The sequence below is a fragment of the Aethalodelphis obliquidens genome, unplaced genomic scaffold, assembly GCF_003676395.1.
Source record: "Aethalodelphis obliquidens isolate GAN/ISIS:26980383/991018 unplaced genomic scaffold, ASM367639v1 scaffold3, whole genome shotgun sequence".
Taxonomy (NCBI): domain Eukaryota; kingdom Metazoa; phylum Chordata; class Mammalia; order Artiodactyla; family Delphinidae; genus Aethalodelphis; species Aethalodelphis obliquidens.
In genome coordinates, this window is record NW_020837947.1 from 28301320 (window position 1) to 28321951 (window position 20632).

The following is a 20632-nucleotide window of genomic DNA, read 5'->3' on the forward strand; positions in this document are numbered from 1 at the left end:
GAAGGATATAGGGCTGTATACACAAACAGTTTGTGTTATTTCTAAGATACTTTCCTGCATATAACTGAGTCTACCTGTTCAGAGAACCACTTGGATAATGTTTGTCACAATCTTAACTTAGAAGTTTGAAATACATCTGTGGCTTTCTTGTTTACTTACAAAACTCTGAGATTAGGTAGGGCACTATAGAAGAAAGATGTTGAGATTTGGAGCCAGAGGTCTGAGTTCTAATAACATCTTGATCCTTACTAACTGTATTATTTGTAAAATATTTCACTTCTCTGAGTCTTAATTTTCTCAGGTATTAAAAACAATTAATAATACTTAGGTCTCATTTTGAAGGTAAAGAATTCTCCTGCAATGAGTGAAATGTAAAGATTTATTGTTATATATGTCATCTGGAAGCTATTGACTCTTTGAGATAGCCAGGGAAAACCAATCCATTCACCCTTGCTCTAAATGAAGTCTCTTTAAGCCCAGGTAATATCAAATGGGTTTGTGTTTAATGACACATACTAGAGGTACAGAGCAGTATCCTCTGTGCAGAGGTCAGGGTGGGCAGTTGAAAGATTTTCACAAGAACCTGTGTATGACTATGCAGACTCACAGGAATTCTACTAATTCATTCATTCACCTGTACATCCAGTAAGTTTTTACTGAGCACTTACTATGTACCAAGCATTGTGCTCAGCGTTGAGGACACGTTTGAATAAGATATGATCCTTAGTTTCATAGTCTAGTTGGAAGTGAAGGTGGACAGAAATATAAATTGATAATTATAATTTAAAAATGTAAGTTCCATTTTAGAGGTATGTCTGAAGAACTAAGAAAGCACAGAGGAGGGAATTACAAAGTCTGACTGTGGCAGTGAGGCAAGGTTTCACAAACAGTGATCTCAGCTTTTTGCCAAGGAAGATTGAAAAAATGGGATGTGTGTGTATGGGTGTGTGTGCGCACGCAAGCGTGTGGTGGAGAGGGACGTGAAGCTTCAGTGTATCTTAATTTGTTAGAGTAAAATTGGCCATAAATGATCCTATTTCTATAAAATGCAATAAGCACCTCTGACTCCCTAAATCCCTTATACCTTCTCTATTCAGATGTAGTCATTCTCTTAATGGACATTATATTCTCACAAGGGATTCATCAAGTTGATTAATGGAAGGCTACTTAACATATCCAGAGATCTATTTCAATAACTTTAGTCCTGTTTTTGACACGAATTAATCATTTTTCCCCTGAGGTTCTCTCTCACACAGTTCAGTTCTCTCTACTAATTCTGATAAGGGTTTTTATAGTGGTAATTATCTGAGATTGGGACAGATTTTCTCTGAGCTAGCTTGCCTCTCCAAAGTGGTCCAAATGGAATGCAAAAAATTCAAAAAGCAATATTCTCATGTGAGAAAGTGAAGAGGGAGACAAAATGAGATGAACTGAAAAACTTCACTTTGTGGTGCTGAAAAATTCATGGTTACTCAGTGGCTTTGGAACTAGTACTAAATATGTTTCACCCCTCTATTTCCCAATGTTCTCTAAAATGAAACCTACCAAAGCAGGTTTCATAGCAGTTAACTGTTTCCAGAATCTATATGAACAACCAAAGAAGGGTTCTAAGAAGAATATTGGGAATCAAATAAAAACATCTAAATTCATCAATATATTTTGATAAGGATTTTAAAAAATATTTATCCCCTTAAAGTTCAGGGGGATGTAGTAAGCTAAGAATTGCATTCTAAATGCCACAAGCCAGTCTATTTTTTTAAGAGCATAAAAAAAGTAGGGCTTCCCTGGTGGTGCAGTGGTTGAGAGTCCGCCTGCCGATGCAGGGGACACGGGTTCGTGCCCCGGTCCGAGAAGATCCCACATGCCGCGGAGCGGCTGGGCCCGTGAGCCATGGCCGCCGAGCCTGTGCGTCCGGAGCCTGTGCTCCGCAGCGGGAGAGGCCACAGCAGTGAGAGGCCCGCGTACCACAAAAAAAAAAAAAAAAAAGTAGACACATACAGATATTCCGAAACAGATGAAACAAAAAGGAGGCTAATGACTCAATGTTTTTGACACTTACCAGTGGGTTGACTTGGTTTTAGTTCCAGGCACAGGCAAAGGTTCAAGTTGGAACTCATTTTATTCAAACTGGCTTTCCCACCATCTTTAGTTACATCGTGACAGAACTCCCACCTCTGTGCCTCAAATACCAAACACTTTGCCAACACTTTTATTGGATTAAAGAAAGAGCTCAAGTAAACATGCTGTGATACCCCCCAAGAGCACATATCTTTTTTTCACTAGCTCCCCTCGTTCCCTGTTTTTGCTAGACACTTTCACTGATGTGAGGCTGAACTCAGGCAAGACCACACCTCTTTGCTGCCAGATATTTTTGTAGAGAAGTAATCTGTAAAGCACAAATGCCCTCAGTTCATTACCCAGCCAGCTTCTAACTAGACCCAAACCCTTTTAGCTGCAAATCCAATATCATTATTTGGTACAAAATTTCTAGCCACTGTCCTTTAGAGTGGACTGTAATCCTTAAAATTTACACAATCCAAGGAATGCCTGTTTATCTGTCATATAAAGGAAGAAAAGTGGCTTCGTCCTGTCTGAGAGCCCTAAGATATCCTATAAAGCCTTCTAGATCTACCAGGCAGTGATGCTGATAGATTAAAGCCATGAACTGCTCTTACCTCCCACAGTAACATGTATGTCATCCTATAAGGTTTATGCAAACCACATAAAACAAACTAAGTTTGTTCCCATGATCTCAGGTCTCTGGGCTTAGTTTTTGATTTGCAAAAGCCCACTTGAACAGGAAAATACAAAATGTGCCTGTTACCAAAATACTTTGGAGAATATTAATTTTTACCTCAAGAGTGTCTTAAAGTTTCACTTCACTCCCCACCACTGTTAGCCACTTCTATGCTTAGTGTGAACCGCTCCTTCAAAATGTAAGGACTTATATTCTCTTTTCCATCTCTTTTCCATAGCATCAATTGACTTGAACAAACCATGGTTCTTTTTTTTAAAATTGAAGTGTAGTTGATTTACAATGTTTCAGGTGTACAGCAAAGTGATTCAGTTATACATACATATATATTCAGTTATTTATATATATATATTCTTTTTCAGATTCTTTTCCATTATAGGTTATTACAAAATATTGAATATGGTTCCCTGGGCTATACAGTAGGTCCTTGTTGTTTATCTATTTTATATATAATTGTGTGTATCTGTTATTCCCAAACTCGTTATTTATCCCTTTCCCTACCTTTCTTTCTTTGGTAATCATAAGTTTGTTTTCTATGTCTATGAATCTGTTTCTCTTTTGTAAACAAGTTCATTTGTATCATTTTTTTAGATTCCACATATAAGTGATATGATATTTGTCTTTATCTGTCTTACTTCACTTAGTATGATAATGTCTAGGTCCATCTGTGTTGCTGCAAATGGCATTATTTCATTCTTTTTTATGGCTGAGTAATATTCCACTGTGAATATATACCATATCTTCTTTATCCATTCATCAGTCAATGGACATTTAGGTTGCTTCCATGTCTTGGCTATTGTATTTAAATAGTGCTGCAGTAAACGTTGGGGTACATGTATCTTTTTGAATTAGTATTTTCATCTTTTCCAGATATATGCCCAGGAGTGGGATTGCTGGATTATATAGTAACTCTATTTTTCGTTTTTTAAGGAACCTCCATACCCATGGTTCTTTCTTCTCTCAATAGTAGCTTACTTCCCCAAGGATGCCTTCACACAGTTACTTAAAAGTTTGCCATGTTTGAACTGTTCTCAGGCTAGAATAATTTAAGGGTCATTGGTAAAGGGCAGGAACAAAGAGATCCCAGGACAATTGGTACACTTGATGGAAAAGAAGGAGTCCTACTCTGGGCCAGAAATGATTGTTTATGCTTGGAACACAATAAGTACTATGACAAGTTATTAGCAATGCATCTCAGTTAAGACCAAAGGCCTGACTATAATTACAAAAAGTGCAGAGATTTGAAAAAAAGGACGCACAATACTTTAGATAATTCTGATAGTTTATTACCAAATACTACTCTGAACAAAATTAATCCAGTAAAGCAAATGTGACACAGAGGGTTCAATCCGTGATCAGTTATAATTATATTCTGTGTATGGTCTAAGAAGGCAAGAAATAGGATTCTGCCAGTAGCATGTCATTTCCTGCTCAGTTATGCCCAAAAGGCCAAATGCGTTTATGTGTTCGTAGAAGAGTATGTTTGGTCTGATGATGGGCTTTAGTTTAAGAATGAGGATCAATTACGTAAAGCTGTTCCCTTCTAAATAAGCATTCTAGAGATTATTACATTACTTAAAAGTGAAGTGTTGCAATAGGCTAGTTTCACGGTATTGAATGTTGCCAAAATCTGGAAAGGTTGTACAAACAATGTTCTTATTGGCCTGTTTATGACCCATAGCTTGTCCGACTTCAGTCCTCATCTGTATCATGACCACGGTGTTACATAGATACTAGTTGTCTCTGTATGCAAGACACAGGGCTATACCTTTGGTTAAATTAAAATACCAGAGAAGAGATTATGGAAAGGCTATATATACATGAAGGTAGAGGTGGGTGGGAGGTGGAGGGGTGGGAGGAAGGGAGTGTTCCCTAGTAAAGTCAATTCACACTTTAAGTACATAAGAAAACCATCTAAGAAATATTCTGATCATTGCTTTAATTAGCCCTTGGTTCAAGAGTTTCTGTCTTCAAGACAATGCATTTGCTATGGACCACTTACATGGCAATAAGAGTGACAGAAACATCATTATGTCTATCAGTCAAACACATTACCTTCCAGTGTATCCTTTGCTGACCAGATTGTGAAAAGTCTTATTCAAAGTAGTAATTCTGGAACAGTTCTTATCTCACAAAAGGGGATATAAACAAAATGCTATAATGTTGATGAATCTTCAAGGAAATATTAGAGCTGTTCTACTGACATTTTCATAAAAGGGACAAAGACTGTATTACAGTTGAAATGTCCCAAGAAGACAGGTATTCTAACAAGAAATGTCAATGAAAATACTGCAAAGAAAATTCAACAATATATTACCTAAATTAGCTATAAAATGTCTGTTCTAATCACTGTCTCCCTAGCCCCCAAAACATTTTTTCTGGTATAGGAATATAATAAACAATAAAGCAGTATAATTATTCAATGAGGTAAAAGCATAAAATAATATACAAAGCAATTATCAAAAATCTTTAGTAAATAAAAATCTATTTGAAAGATTTTTAAATTTATTTCATTGCAGCACAGAATACTGTTGGAAAGGGAAGGAGTAAATACCAATAATGAGACACAATATGTGGGGAGGTCAAGATAGGCACATTGCATGTTCTTTCCCAGTATGAAAGAATCAAAGCAAATGGAATAATTTACCAACAATACAAAGCATTGAAATTCAAGTTGCTCTCAAATCCAGAGACATTCTTTCCATATTATCTGGATGAAAGGTTGAAAATTGAGTTGGTTATTTGAAATGATTTAGCTACTTGACACCAAATATCTAGGACCGGGTGCACAGACAAGAAGTAAAATTCAGTCAGGGACCCACAGGAAAGGTGATTCCAAGGCTCCTTCACCTGCTACTGTGTATATTCAGGTTATCTTATTTCTAGATAATTAAATATAAAAAGAAGTTTCTACTTCCTACTTTTCAAGTAGAAGAAAAAAGGAACCCAGGAATATGGACAGATTATTAGTGTTATCCTTGCTAGATATCACCCTTCTTTTCATTCAGCCAAGAAGTTTTAAATCATTTGGAAATTATTCCACTAAGATGATCTGAAATAAGAACACTCCCACATAAATGGCTAAAACTTAAGGGCTCAGCTGACAAATATATTTGGGAAGAGAACATTCCAACAAAATCAAGGGCAAAGGTTAACAAGACCAAAAGTCAAATCAACCTTTCTGGAAACATGGAGGCTTCTTAACTGATTTGGAGGACAATAATTATATTTACTTGTCTTGTGTAGGAACCATTCCTAACCCCTTCTAGAGGGGTAAATTTAACATTGTCAAAGAAAGGAAACTCAGCACCTTTCTTAGGGACCTGCTCCAAAATTACTTCGCATTCTACATAGTGGCCTATTAGTGATAGCCTTTGAATATTCTTTATGCTGAGAACCATGGTGAGGATTACTGTGTCCAAAGTATTGATTGCGACCTTAGAGTGATGAGAAAAATACCTGAAGACCCTCATCTGTGCCAAGTGAGAATGTACTTCTCTGTCTGCTTTCTGGATACAAATTCTCAGCTACAGTACAAACACTGGGAAAATGTGAAATCTTTCTAGAGGGAATCCTTAATATCACATTCTAGAACATTAAATCAGCATGTTAAAAGCCAGATATTTTTGTTTCTTCATGTAAATAAAAGATAATCCAAGCCATGGTTGATAGATTTTCTGACATTCCTTGTTGTATGTGACACAGGCCCCCCCCAAATGAATTGGAAATGTTTTCTTTAGTTCTATACCTGTGCTGTCTGATATGGTAGCCACTAGCTACATGTGGCTATTTAAATTTAAATTATTTTAAAATCTATAAAATTAAAAATTCTGTTCCTCAGTTGTGCTAACCATATTTCAAATGCTTGATAGCCCCACGTGGTAGTGGCCATCATGCTGAATAGCAAAACTATAAAACATTTCTATCATTGAAAAAGTTCTATTGGACAGTGCTGCTCTATAGCATACACTACTATTTCTGATATATTACATTTGCATTGAGCAATCCCATCAGTAGGTTGGTATCAGTATTCATATTTTATAAACAAAAAAAAATGTGATTCAAAAAGGTTAAGTGACTTGTCAAGGTGACATAGTGAGTGGGGACTTGCAAAAAGCTGAGACGCTCACCTAGTTTTAAGCCTTGTCATCTGAATTCTATCAAGTGCACTTTAATAGAAACTTCACAGTGATGAACGTTTAAAACAGATCACCAATAAGTTGGTCCTTAACCTCAGTCCCTAAAATAATCTAAATTTCCCATTTAGGATTTCTTAAATGAGATTTTCAGGCTTAAAAAGAGACTATCATGTGGTTATAAGGATCCATCAAATTCCCTTCTCCTTGCTTCTAAATTGTGTTGCACCTTATCCTCTGTTTCTTATTTCTTATTTTGGATCCTTCTAATTGTGTCACAACTCTACCAAACCTATATCTTTTATTTTAATTTATCTTAATTAATATTTTACCCAGATGCTCTAGGCCTTTTTCTGTATCTGACTTGTGTTCATAAACTATGACCTACAAAACTTGAATATTTCTCTCAGTCCCAGACTCTAAAGGTAATAGATTACCATGGCGGGGGAAAACAGTTGCTAATGTCCAGGATCACTTGATTCAGATTGTTTTTTTAATTGAAGTATACTTGATTTATATTGGCTCAGATTCTGATCTTGCAAACACTATAGGCAAAGAGATGGTCATAAAGTTATAAAATAGCCTATGTGCGAGGTCACTGCTGGTTCAATAAGCTTTGGATTTCTGATCATCAATATGGTCACAAAATTTCATGCTAATTTAAAAAAGATGTGCAGTAACAAATAGTATAAACGGTTTGAACACATCTCTATTTTGCTAACTTCTTCATGGACACAGTTAACATATGTATATTTAATAAGAACCTCATCCTAAAAAATATGCGATTTTAGCTATTTTATTCAATAACCTAAACTTCTTTATTCTTCCTGACTTTCTGTCTACTTGTTCTATCAATTATCGAGAGGTTGGTGTTGAAATCTCTTACTATATCATGGATTTGTCTATTTCTCTTTACAGATCTATCAGTTTGCTTCATGTATTTTGAAGCTCTGTTATTGGGTGCATAAATATTTACAATTGATATGTCCTTCTGATTAATTGATGCCTTTACCATAATAAAATGACCTCCATTATTTCCGGTAACATTATTTGCTCTCAAACTTATTTTTTCTGATATTAAAATCAGCTCCAGGTTTCTTTGGACAAGTTTTAGCGGGCATATCTTTTTTTATCTTTTTACTTTGAACCTATTTGTTTCTTTATACTTAAAGTAGATTTTTTTGAGCACCTTGGGTCTTGGTTTTTACCCAGTATGACACTCTGACTTTTAATTGGTTTGTTTGCTCTATTTATATTAAATGTTATTACTGATATGACTGAATTTAAATATACCATCTTGTTCTTTGTTTTGTTTCTTATCAAAACTTTTTATTTTTCACAAGTATTTTCTCAAATGAATTTTTTACATCCAAAGTAACTACTATTAAAAGGTCCTTGGAAGCTTTGTCTGGCTTTCTGAATATTCCAGAATGTAAATGTATTCTTTTAAAAACTTTTTTTGTACAGACTTTCAGTTAAGCATAGTAGTGATTTCTCTCTGTTCTCTGCTGAAATCCTTTGGAAATGACACAAAGTTTTTTTAAAACTTTTTATTTTGAAGTAATTCTAGATTCACATCCATTTGTAAGACATAATACAGAAATCTCAAGCAGTTTCTCCCTATGATAACATCTTACACAACTGAAATTGACATTGATGTAATGCACTGACCTTTTCCATGTTCACCAGTTTCAGATACACTCATTTGTGTGTGTGTATTTAGCTCGATGCAATTTTGTCACGTGTGAAGATTTGTGTGACTACCACCACAGTGAAGATCAGAAAATTTTCATTACAAGGATTCCCCGTGTTATCCTCCTTTAGTCACCCCTGCCTGCTGACCCCCAATCTCTGACAACCATTGATCTATTCTCCATCTCTATAATTTTGTCATTTCAAGAATGTCATTATAAATGAAATTATAGTCTTTAACTTTTTTAGATTGGCTTTTTCACCCACCATAATTCTCTTGCGATCCATTCCAGTCTTTACGTGTATCAATAGTTCATTTTTTTTAATGCTGAGTAGAATTCATGGCATATATGTACCACAGTTGGTTTAACTGTTCTTCCAATGGAAAATATTTGGGTTATTTCCAGAAGAACAAAAGCAATAACAAAAAATTTTCTCTGCTAAAGACTCTATGAAAAGAATAAAGAGACAAACTACAGACCTACAGAAAATATTTGCAAACCACATAACCCACAAAAGACTTGTATCTAAAACATATGAAAAAAAAATAAAACATATGAAGAACTCTCAAAACTCAACAGTAAAAAGCAAAGAATGCAATTAAAACATGGGCAAAAGACATGAACAGACATTTCACTGAAGAAGATATACAGATAGCAAATGAATATATAAAAAGATGTTCAACATCATTAGTCATTAGGGAAATGCAAATTAAAGCCATAATGAGATACTACATATCTTACAGAAGGGCTAAAATTTAAAAAACGGTAATAATAGCAAATGCTGGTGAGGATGTGGAGAAACTGGACCACCCATTCATCACTGATGGGAATGCAAAACGGTATAGTTACTCTGGAAAAGATATGGCTGTTACTTCCAAAACTAAACATGTGCTTGCCATATGATGTAGCAATTGTACCCTTGGGCATTTATCCCAGAGAAATAAAAACTTAAGTTCACACAAAATCCAGTACATGACTGTTTATGGCAGGTTTATTTATAATAGCCAAAAATAAAGGGATTTTTAAAGGGCATAAGCCCAAAGGACAAAAAGCACTGGTGGATTTACTGTGAAGCTAATGAAGCATACGCTTCAGGGCTTCTCTCTGCTTGCATGGGTGCCTTCCCAGGCTCTGGGAGGTACTCTGGCAATGTGTTCACATTTTCATATATTTTTGCAAGATTTGCAAAGGTAAGCCTTTTGCTTTTGTTTAATTAATTAAAATTGCTGTGTATCTCTACTCTGACTTTTCCTTCACCAGAGTGTGCCTTGCATTAGATGGTGACTATGATCATTTTTAAGATCTGCCAAGGAAGTTTATTTCGTTATACATTGAACTTTGGTTTAGAAAGATATATTTATGCTGCGTGCAATCACTTCTGTGTATAGATATGTTATTGCAAGTAATCTTATTGTGGGTCTGGTTCCAGAAATACTTCTGCTACCCAGTTTATCTACACAGTAGACATCACAATGCAAATACTCAGGGTCAGAGATGTTTTGTGGTATGATTGTTTCCTGTGGCACCAGGCATCAGTGTATCCAAGTAGAGCAGGAGAAGTAAGAGTTAAAATATGCAAAGCCAGAAACTGATGTCTGAAAATTGTTCTAAATACCAGGTAAATAATAAGTAAATAATTTGGTGTCACAAACCATATATTTTTTCCTTCCTGATGAGAATTTTACCAACTAGGATTTATAAGACTTCTGTGTTTGTAGAACACAGCCCAATATTTTCATGCCTATAGTATAAAATGTCAATTATACCTATGTGTTTAGTCACATCCCAACTCTTGTGGGGGGGGGTGGGAAACAACTTAGCCATGCTAGAGAAAAGATTGAAACACTTTCCCACTTTCTCCAAAGAAAGTGATGTTAAAAAATTGTTCTTATATGGAGGTAATCAAAGTATATGTAGCCAGAAAAATTATGGGAAAAACTATTATAGAGTCACGTTAGGCCATTAATCAATAAAAATATTAGGCTTTTTAAAATTTTGTGGTATTTGTAAACCTTTTTTGGTTGTTATTTTATGACTTATTTTCTTATTCCAAATAAGTATTTGTTTTTGCATCAAATTTTGTATTCATAATTTTTTCCTCATTTTCCTAAAGAGAGAACTCAAAATTGCATAAACTTTAGTCCTCATTTAACTTAGATCTGTCCTCAGACAAGAGAACAGAATCAGGAATAAACTTTGGAAGTTGGAATGCAGGAGGATAAGTGGTTGCTAAGTTAGCAAACCAGAAGGTGCCCAAGCAAACAGTAACGGGTCCAAAAGTTTAAGCTAAAACCGAAGATGGCGGTGAAGCAAAGAAGCATATATAGAACCCCAGAAAGGCTAAGGTCATCCGAAAACAGGAGCATATCAAGCTAAAGCCAGAGAGACTGATTAAAGTCTGTTTAAGACCAACTAAGTGTTCATAATATTATATAACCATTGAATGTTAATTTTATGAACAATTGTCACATTCCCTCAATTCATTGAGGAAACGAAGGAAATGAAGTTATGCATGAAGAGTGGGATAAGGGTGTAAGAAAGTTAAATTCTCATCATCCATAGTATGAAATTAATGAAAATATCTAAAACTGAAAAATCAAGAAAGAGAAGCATAACATGTTATTTTTTTAATAGAGGGAAATAGCAAAAAAAGCTATAAAAAAGTTAGAAATTGTTGTGTCTCAGGGACAGAGTAAGTGATAACATGGAACTGTTATTGTTTGCAATAAGCCTTGTCCAATATTTAAATTTAAAATTAAAGAATTTAAATGTACTCAAATGGGATCTTAACAATGCATTTTGTTCTTCACCTTGCCTTTTCACTTACTATGACTTGGCGTTCTTCCTAAAGCAGTACATATAGAACTACTTCTTTCTCTTTTTCTTAATGACTGCATAGTCATCTGTTTTATTGATATAATGCAATTTATTTAACCAAGCTTATACTAATGAACATTCAGTTCGGTGTCAGATTTTTTTAAAATAAAAAGCCTTAGTGGCAAATCTCTCATGGCATATTTTTGCTTGTATATGTTTAGTATAAACTGCTAGCAGTGCATTTTTTAATAGGTTATTTGAAAAAGAGTTTTGTTTTATGTTTTGCATTTTTTAAAAATAAACATTTTATTTTGGACAAGTTGATTTTTTTAATAAAAAATGTGAAGGTAGTACAGAAAGTTCTCATCTACTGCACATTGAGTTTCCCATTTTAGTGTGGCCCATTTTACATTAATGCACCAATATTGATAAATTATAAATAACTAAAGTGCAAACTATTCAGATTTCCTTAGTTGTTTTTTTTTTTTTTTTTTTTTTTTTGTGGTACGCGGGCCTCTCACTGTTGTGGCCTCTCCCGTTGCGAAGCACAGGCTCCGGACGTGCAGGCTCAGCCACCATGGCTCACGGGCCCAGCCGCTCTGCGACATGTGGGATCCTCCCAGACCGGGGCACGAACCCATGTCCCTTAGCATCGGCAGGCGGACTTTCAACCACTGCGCCACCAGGGAAGCCCCCAGATTTCCTTAGTTTTTAACTAATGTCCTTCTTCTATTCCAAGATATGTGTTTTTTCGTATTCATCTTGCTTTTTTTTAATTTTTTTAGTTTTTTTATTTTATCATGTTCCTGGATCTGAGGCTTGGTGTTAGTCATTAATTTTGGAAAATCCTTCGCCATTATTATTTCAAATATTTCTTCTGATCCATTCTCTTTTTCTTCACCTTCTGATATTTTAATTACATGTATGTTACACTTTTTAAAAAATTATATTACAGTTCTTAGATATTATGCTCAGCTGTTTTTTTGTGTGTGGGGGGGGGGAAGTTTCTATTGATCTAACATTAAGCTAATCGATTCTTTTCTCAGTCATGTCCAGTCTACTAATAAGCCTCTCAAAGTCATTCTTTATTTTCTATCACAGTGGTTTTTGTTTTCAGCATTTCATTTTTAGCCTTTCTTAGAGAGTTTACACTCTCCACTTACGTTACCCATCTCTCCTTGTATGACAGTTCCTTTCAACATCTGTGTCATATCTGAACCTGCTTCTGATGTTTGCTTTGTCTTTTCAGAGTGTGTTTTTCCTGCATTTGCCCTGCCTTATAATTTTTTGTTGAAAACCAGACATGCTATATTGGGTAATAAATAGGAACTGGGGTATATTGGCCTCTAGTGTGAGCTTTTATGTTAATTTGCTAGGAGTTGGGCTGTGTTTAATGTTTGAAGTAGCAATAGGTGCCAGTGACTTTGAATTTCTCTGGTTTTCTTGTTTCTGACTTCCCTCCTGAGTGATGGCCCCCTGCAAATACTTCCCACTCAGAGAGAGTTTGCAAATTTCAGCTCTAACTCTGCAGCTCGCAGCACTTTCTCTATTTCAGGCTAGACCACACTCAGACTCCAGCAATGTGTCAAAATTGCTCTGTAAGTGTTGCTACCAGAGTGGCACCTGCTTCTGATAAGCAGATGTGACTCTCTGGGTTCTAGATTTTGGGGTGCCAATTTGTTCTGTGACCTCAGTTCTCCAGTGAGTCTAAGAAAAGTCATTGATTTTCAGTTTGTTCAGCTTTATGTTGCTGTAAGAAGGGGAGTGACCATTTTCAAGGTCTTTACACATCAGAGCTGAAACTGGAAATCTCCTAGCACAGGAGGTACTTGGATAGATATTGGCAAGTTGCTCTCCAAAAAAATTTTACCAATTTACATTTTCATCAACGCAGCTTAAACTTATTTTTAAATAGCTTGACATCCACACTTGCTTGTATTTGACCTTGAGACTGTGAGACAAACCCTATGAGAGTAGATATTGGAGAAAGTCTTAAAAATAACTTACATCAAAATGCAAATGTATTTTTGTTATGCATTCACATATCTTATTAAATTTTAGTACAATGGTTGTTGTTGTCTATTTTGATTTCCAAAGGGACTCATTACTTTGACCTAAAGAAGGATAAAGTAGGGTGAGGTGGGTTGTATTCAAATGTATTATAAGTTAAGAATTCCTCCAGTTATGCTCCTTCTTAATAGGTAATAGGCAAGTAATAGGCAAAAACATTGATTCTGCTAACAAATTAATAGGTTTACATGTATCTGGACTTCCACATACAAAATGTGTCTCAATTTTCCATAAGTTAGGAATCAAAACTGAAATTTCTGACCTTGGTCTGGCTTCAGGAAAGAGCATAGCTCAGCTATGTGTATGCAGCTGACTTTTACACATGAATTAATCCTCTATAGTTTCAAACCCTATCTCTTCTTTCTCTTTTAAAACAGAAATATCCTTCACTAGAATTTCTGTTTCCTTGATTATTTGCCAGGAAATAATGAGTGCTTTTTCCCTATCTATCCTTCTGTGCAGAGATGATGAAGCAGCAATGAGTGGATTTTTCTCTTTTCCCACATGAATGTTATTTTTCCATAAATATTTTTTTCTGTAAGTGGAAAATATACTTCAAAATCCAGTAAATGCTTTTTCAGTCAGCAAATGGCAAAATTCTAGCAAACCAATGATGTTTTTTTCTGTTGAACACAACCTTTCAACAATGATTTCACCTCACTGAATATTTTATCCTGAAAATAGATATTCTTTGCTGTAAGGGAAAATGGATGAAAGAAAGTTGTAATATATATTTCAGAGTCAAAATGAAAAAAATTGAGTCAAATAGTTTTGAATAACCAAGCCGTCTTAACTCAAGCTTAATTTACTCCAAAAGTGAAAGAAGTGAAGACAATAAAAGGGCTACTTAATTATTGTTAAGAATCACAGTGTCATTTGTTCACTCACTTTAGTATCAATGTCTACAAATAATAAATTAATTCTATATTCCAAGGAATGTCAAAAGGCTCTCCATCCTTGTAAATAATAAGTTATGGAAAAGAAATGAAATATGAAGCAAAGCCAGTTTTTACTGCAGCTTTGTTTTGTTAAGCTCTATACTCACAAGAAATTGAGCCACAGTGAAATGTGACTTTACAAAATGTTATCATTTAATGTCATAAAAAATGAAAAAATAAAACAAGTCATACTAGATGCTGAGGGTGGGACAAACTGAAGAAGTTTCCGCATTTATATGGTAATGCTACTATAAACAGTGTTGAAAACTGTCCAATATTCAAGTTTTCAAAAAATAATTCAGGTTCAAAACCCTCTAACCATGGGAGTATATCTATTTTGTAGTTTAATCCATCACCCATCTGGATACCTATCTAATTCTTTTAGACATTCACCATCTTTTACTAAAACCAATTTTAGGACCTAAAGATTTGAGGTAAATATGAATTATGTTTTTTAAAAGAGATCATGCTGCCAGTAAAAGTGAACTTACCAAAATGAAAGCTTACTATCTGAACATAAGGCTTTTCACTCCCAAATCCCTCTGCTTCTGTTTTAACAGAGTTTCTGAGTGGGAGAATGTACCGAAATCGCCCACTTTACAGCTCACTTTCTAAACCAGCAGCCTAGAATTAGAGGAATTTTATCCATGTACAGATAGGCAACAATAGTTAGAATATCTTCTACATTCAGGCATCAGGAATTTCCCTTGCTCTATTATTTTTCTTCAAGTAAAAAAAACTTTCTCAAAAGATTCTCATGCTACTAAATTATGCTTCAATGTTTGTTTATGTCATCAAAATTGTGGCACCTATAATTTATGTGTCTTTTCTTTTCCTTGGTTTGGATAGAAAATATCATTCCAGAGAAAGCGCTCAATCCTAAAAACTTTTTTATCACGAGAGAAACAATGCCAGGAATGATGATTTAGATGTGTAGCCCTGCCAAATAAACACTAACCCTAAGCTTCTGACAAGAGTCTTGCTGATGAGACTGATCAATTTCATGATGGTTTGGGGGTTAAAATTTAGTTTATGAACTTATAGAGTGGAGATTAACTACTTTCAATAAGTGGAATGTCAACTCTTTATCTGTGGGCTAGATCAGAGATTCATTTTATTCTGAGCAGGCTAGGAACAATGGTAGGAAATGAGAAAGAATGGAGAGAGAGAAGTGGGAAATACAGTTGACTTTTTACTGTTGGAAAATCGGGCATTTCATATAGGTGATCTACTCTCAGATGCAAGAGTGAGAAAGTGCCTGCAGTAACAACCAGCCCATGTGCCAGTAAAAGTCATGCTAGTGCCATGTCAAGCACATGTGTAGTAAGCTACCAACTCTTTTGGGAGACCCATGACCTCCTCTCTTTTTTCTCCATCAATCTAACAATGTTTCACCTTCTCCAAAAATATGTCATTGTTCAGAACCAATGGTTTGGGTTTTTTGCCCTCTTTTTACTGGTGTTGCCTTTTTGAGCTCTGATAGCATCCTGCAACAATTTGGACCTAAAAAAGTCTTTACAGTTCAGTAATCTGTTTGTTGAAAATGTATTATTCCTAGCTTGTATGACGCTACCAAATACAGCATCTTCTGGTGCAATGAAGTAGGAGTCAATGTAGAATAATGAGTAAGAGCTCAAGCCCCAATGTGAGAAAGTGTGGGGCTGTGTCCAACTTCCATCACTTTATAGATGAGTGTTCTTAGCAAAGTACATTTATTCACTGAGTCCTTGTTTCCTCATTGGCAAGTGAGTGTGAAAATAAAAACTTGCTTCGTGGGTTTTGAGTCAATATTAAATGAGCTCCTCGCTGAACATCACTTAGCATAGAGCATGGGATATAATAGACACTCAGGAAATGTTACCATACAAAAAAGTTTCAGCAAATGACATCAATCTACTCTAACTGGGAAGAAATTGAATACAGTATCCATACCTTGTTTAAAGCGATTCCTTGGATATGTGGTGAGGAGTTTCAGGTCGATGGATATGCATCGTAGAATCCTGTGCTGAGTGTGCAGCTTTCTGGATTCAAGACACAACTTAGAGGGCATAGAACAGTAGCCGACTGATCCTGATAGGCGACAGAGCCTAAACGTAATCCGTTACGCCTAAGGCGTCAGATCTGTGGTATTCTTAACATCAGTCATTCCTAATTCATGTAGATATTAAAGCAAGATTGCATCACAGGGAGAGTTCCTGCCACTCAAGTAAGGTCCAAAGGCTTTTATCAGACAAGGTCCAAAAATAGTCCATTTAATGAGGCTGTTCCTTACAGGATGACTTAAAACACAGTGTAGACCTTTAAGAAGCTTCCCTTCTAGAATCATTGAGACTTGGCCTTTTAGTTACACATCATGATTCAGACACAGACATGATACATGGTAGGGACACAGACGTAGAGAACAAATGTATGGACACCAAGGGGGGAAAGGGGGGGGTGGGATGAATTGGGAGATTGGGACTGACATATATACACTGATATGTATAAAATAGATAACTAATGAGAACCCGCTGTATAGCACAGGGAACTCTACTTAGTGCTCTGTGGTGATCTAAATGGGAAAGAAATCCAAAAAAGAGGGGCTATATGTATACATATGGCTGATTCACTTTGCTGTACAGTAGAAACTAACACAGCATTGTAAAACAACTATACCCCAATAAAAATTAAAAAAAAAGAATCTCCGATTATTTCCTAGCCAATTACTTCTTGCTAACTTTGAGTGAATTCACATTTCTATACTAATGTATGACTTGGAATTTAAAAGCTATGTGCTAAGTGATGCAAGTGTTCCTCCAAACAATAGGCTCAGCGCTCCAGTTTTGTTCTCTGTGAGCTCCTATAGTTGTATGATATAGTCATGTAAAGTCCAAGTAAATTCGTCATTTATTTCATAGCAATGTGCAATAGTCATTCGCTTGTTATCCTTTGTTTGTTTATGGCTACCCAACAATGCTCTGATCCAGTCTTTGACATTTATTCCTGCAGGTCAGCAGATGACATAAAAAGAAATTAAACACTGAGTTGTCAATTGACTCTTTGTTAGTAAGTCTGGTGGAAATTTTGATAGAAAAGTGACAGTCAAAAACAACTGTTTAAAATAAAGTTTGTGAATGATGCATGGTTTCCAATAATCTATTCTTTCCTTTTTCTCTTTTACCACTGATAATCAAGATTTGGCTATAAATACCTCTCCAGATGCAGAGGCTAAAACAGCCAATCAACATTCTCTGCAGTGTCTTTTATGAGTTCCTGGATGAGTGCCTTCCCATTTTTTTTTCTGGTAAGAAGATGTGTCCAGCATGCCTTATGCTGGGTACTTCAATATTAGCTCTTTTTCCTCAGGACATTCTAGTTTAACATACACAAAGTCATAGATGCTAGCTGACATATACAAAAAAGCCATGTCAGATACTGACGTTATCACCAAGAAATTTCTTTAAAGTGAGCCACATTCTGAGGCAGTGTTCCTCAAAATGATACCACTGCAACTCAAAGGAGGCAAAAGAAGCAATCTTTACGTACCTTTATGATCTCCTAGGAAAAGCCCTGCAGTGTCCTGGTGTCTTATACCCCATATTGAGGAATCCTAAGGTAACATTTTGCCTATTTCCTCTTGCTTCCTGTTTGACGAGGGAGCCCTATGGGCTCGGACTTCCTCTGCCCAAGATGAAAAACAGACAATGGTCTAGCTACAAGGGTCATTGTTGCAGGATCTTGAGTGAGTGAGATTAAAATTGGTAATAGTCATTAAGATATTAGAGCAAATTATTGCAATCTTCATCTCTAATTTAATAAAAAGTCTTTGACTCAGGTAAGTAAAGTATTTCTCCACGTGTGTTTCCCTGCAATTGGTTTGTCTTACTGCCTAGTTTCTATGAGGTTGAGTTATAGATTGCACTGCTGTTAGTCTTGTTGCCTTGTCTCTGTGGAGCAGGGTTATAAACTGGAGGAGACTTTGCAGATCCCAAAAGATTTTCTGAAATAGCTCTGTGGTCAAAATAAGAAACAATTATTGGGAAGAAGCAGTTTCTCTAGACAATAGTTTAAAAAGCTTGAGGAGTATTTGTCCGCTGCCCCCAGGGCTGGCTTCATGGGCATGCAAAGTGCTCAGGAGAGCCTTGGGCTTGGTTTAATGCTCTGCTATTGCCAATTTAAGATTCTTAACATTATTCTTGAACTTGTGTTTTTTAAGTGAAACCAACAGAACAATGGAGCACGTGCATGAGCAGAGAAGATACACACGCTATGCATGATTGCTATGATTCCTCTGGCTCATTCTCGAGTGTTCATGATGACCCCTGAGCACAGCAAAGGAACTCACAGCATAGGAATTCATTGAGACTTGAAGCAAGCACAAGCAAGCGAGCTAGGTCTATGACTAAGTAAGAGCAGGTGGGGGGGGCAGTCTGGCAGCCATGAGAGGCCATGTTTTCCTTTTGAATGAGAACTTGCTTCAAACGTAGATAGAAAACAATGGAGTTCTAAGAAACCTGAACAACTAAGGAACTCTATCATATCCTTTCTTATTCATGTTTACTTCCCTGTTTTAGCCGATCGCATGTGCTAGAAATCATGACATAAAGGAAAGAGAAAGATAGTGAGCCATTATTACCTTTCCTTTGAGTCCTTCCTTACCCATCTGTAAGTTCAAGGTAGAGAGTGTTAGTAGAATATAATGAATATTGAGAAGTGAAATAAAAATAGTTGAGTTTGTATACTGTAGCATTTCTACTCTTCCACAAAATATATATTCATGTATGGGCTACAAAATATGTAATTTTGATGATTCTACATGAGTTAAGTGCTTTTATATTTGTTTTTAAGACTGGCATGCACAACATAAAGATGAATGGTAAAATTCATGATAAGAATTTTAAATTTTATCTTTTCTCTATTTATAATGGCATTAAATTAAAAATTAATAAAACACCATAAATCAAGAGAAAGACTGTGGAAGAAAGGAAAAAGCTTTATATCTAATATTTCTGATAGTACATTGTTTTCTGCTTTTTGAATAAGGGGTTCTGCATTTTCATTATGTTCTAGGTCTGCAAATTATATAGCTGGCCCTGGTTGCTCCAGAGCTGCCTCTTCTTGAGAGGGGGTTTGGGAGGAATGGAAGGGGAGGTGAGGCACTGAGGAATCCCTCAAACCTCTTCTCTCCTGAGGTCCTGTGGACTCTATTGTTTTAATGAAGGTCTTTCTTGCCTTATTCTGAAATTAGTTTAATAGTAGTAGTTTCTATCAGTTTCCCAACCAAAGAGTGTTCTCAATATTCCTCGTTTCTGACTTTCTAAACACACACAAACTTAAGTCATCTTTGCTTTCATTACTTCCCATAGGGCAAGTTCAAGAGGCTGTATTCAATCATCTACCTTCAAAACCGTTTCCTTTTCATTCCATTTTTAATCTCATAATTTGAGGCCACTAAAAATATGCTGTACATATCCTGCAGAGTTTGATCCTCTCCTTTCCCCTTTTTGTTTGTGTTCCAATTTCTTTCTCATTTATTCTTAGGTGCAAAGAACTGCAGTCAGGACCTAGGCCTTTGTAGATGCCTTGTTGGTTTCTAAGGAAGAAAAAAAATGAGTCACGTTGCTAAAGCTCTTTAAAGTTCTCCTAAGAGATCATAACCAACTGACTAAGATGTCAGTAACGTTTTAACCCTGGCTTCAATTCTAGTTGCCTTTCATAACCTTAAAGTAAATTTTTTGATCTTAGCATAGGCTCAGTCTTGCCTTTTCAGTTGCTTTGTTTTTTGTTTGTTTGTTTGTTTGTTTTTGCGGTACGCGGGCCTCTCATTGTTGTGGCCTCTCGCGCTGCGGAGCACAGGCTCCAGACGCGCAGTCTCAGCGGCCATGGCTCACGGGCCCAGCCGCTCCGCGGCACGTGGGATCCTCCCGGACTGGGGCACGAGCCAGCGTCCTCTGCATCGGCAGACGGACCCCCAACCACTGTGCCACCAGGGAAGCCCTTTTCAGTTGCTTTGATCCCAAACCTCACACTAATTCCTAGAGTGTTAGTATCAGAAAGTGCTAAGAACTAAATCGTCTTCTGATTTCTCTTATCCATATCCTAACAGAAACTTTAAAATCTCAGAACAGTCTTCATACCTGGCCCGTACAGATGTACCCTGCCCCATTTCTGCCTTACTGTCAACATTCCAGAAGTACCGTTATGATAGTTTTTCAAATGTGCCTAGCGTGTCAGGTCCCCTTA

The 20632-nt window shown here is 36.2% G+C and overlaps 1 long non-coding RNA gene across 2 annotated transcripts in view; it reads left to right on the forward strand.

The window, feature by feature from the left end:
* The window catches only part of LOC113608916 (uncharacterized), a 61848-nt gene that overhangs the window by 35896 nt on the left and 5320 nt on the right, over nucleotides 1-20632 (forward strand). Inside the window, exon 1 of one of the 2 annotated variants that reach the window (XR_003428452.1) lies at nucleotides 16994-17693. The exons of the other annotated variant lie outside the window; for it this stretch is intronic. This is a non-coding gene — a long non-coding RNA (uncharacterized LOC113608916). Of the gene's footprint in view, nucleotides 1-16993; nucleotides 17694-20632 lie in introns of those variants that run through there. 2 annotated transcript variants of the gene reach the window in all.